Here is a 1,145-nt window from a genome sequence, read left to right as displayed (position 1 = left end):
AACCCAACTTCTTCAACTACAGCTGTGTTCCTGGGGTTCTTTGACTGGAGGCCAATGATAAAAGCTACATTCAAAATGTTCTTTGTTTATAATTATTCATATAATTTTATAGCCAAATCTGCTACTCTTTTTTTTCTCAGAAAAAATCTTTCTTATAGAACAAATAACCATTTAAGCAGAAGGTGGATATGACAGGATATTAAGCTAATGGAGCCAGAGAAGTTTCAGGACCCAAGCCCCCCTCCCACGACAGCCTGGCTTTCACATGCTGAACGTGAATCCCAATGCAGCATGCCAAGAGGAAGATGATGCTTCCTCCAGGTAGAGTGGCCTGGATTGAATCACATGTCCATCATATACTTGCTGTAAAACCCTTGGGAATTCACAAGACCTCACACTCAGTTTCCTCATCTGTAGATTAAAAGGATAACATCTCCCTTGTAGGCTTGCTGTTAGAATAGTATTCCTGACATTGGCAGACAAATACCAATTTTTAGAAATGTCCTTCATGCTTAATGGCATGGACAGCTATGAGTTCCACCCTGAGAACCAACCTGATTGCAAAGCCCTGGTTTTAGAAAAGCATAGGCAAGTACACAAAGCCATCAATTTTATTTATTTTTTTGTCATAAAAAAAATGGAATATGTGTGCTCACTTCGGCAGCACATGTACTAAAATTGGAACGAGACAGAGAAGATTAGCATGGCCCCTGTGCAAGGATGACACGCAAATTCGTGAAACGTTCCACATTTTTAAAATGATGCTCGTGAAGAGTGTGCTTCTTAGCTCAAGTAGATACATGAGACTAAATGGGCAGCTTCTGTCCAGAGGCGAAATGAGAAGGCAGAGAAAGGGACAGGAGCTGGTTGAATGGACATGGGAAATCAGGGGTGGAAAGGAGGAGTGTGCTGTCATAGTATAGGGAGAGCAATTAGGGTCACATAACAATGTATGTATAAATTTTTATATAAGAGACTAACTTGAAATGTAAACTTTCACTTAAACTACAACAATAAACAACAAAAAAATTAAATTAATAAATTTAAAAAATGGAATATTTGATAAGCATTTTCCTAGAGAACATGATTTTTATATCATAAAAGTCATAAGGAGTCATTGCATACAACTAGTATAGGCTTGGCGT

General features: G+C 38.3%; 1 non-coding gene across 1 annotated transcript; it reads left to right on the top strand.

Moving 5' to 3' along the window:
- Nucleotides 1-648: 648 nt before the first annotated feature.
- LOC111819139 (U6 spliceosomal RNA) lies at nt 649-755 on the top strand. Its single transcript, XR_002822900.1, has one exon. It is a non-coding gene; the product is annotated as a U6 spliceosomal RNA (small nuclear RNA).
- The last annotated feature ends 390 nt before the right edge of the window (nt 756-1,145 follow it).

The sequence above is a fragment of the Trichechus manatus genome, unplaced genomic scaffold, assembly GCF_000243295.1.
Source record: "Trichechus manatus latirostris isolate Lorelei unplaced genomic scaffold, TriManLat1.0 scaffold00274, whole genome shotgun sequence".
NCBI classification, from domain to species: Eukaryota; Metazoa; Chordata; class Mammalia; order Sirenia; family Trichechidae; genus Trichechus; species Trichechus manatus.
Note: the sequence above shows the minus strand (reverse complement) of the source record. Positions and strands in the feature narration are given on the sequence as shown.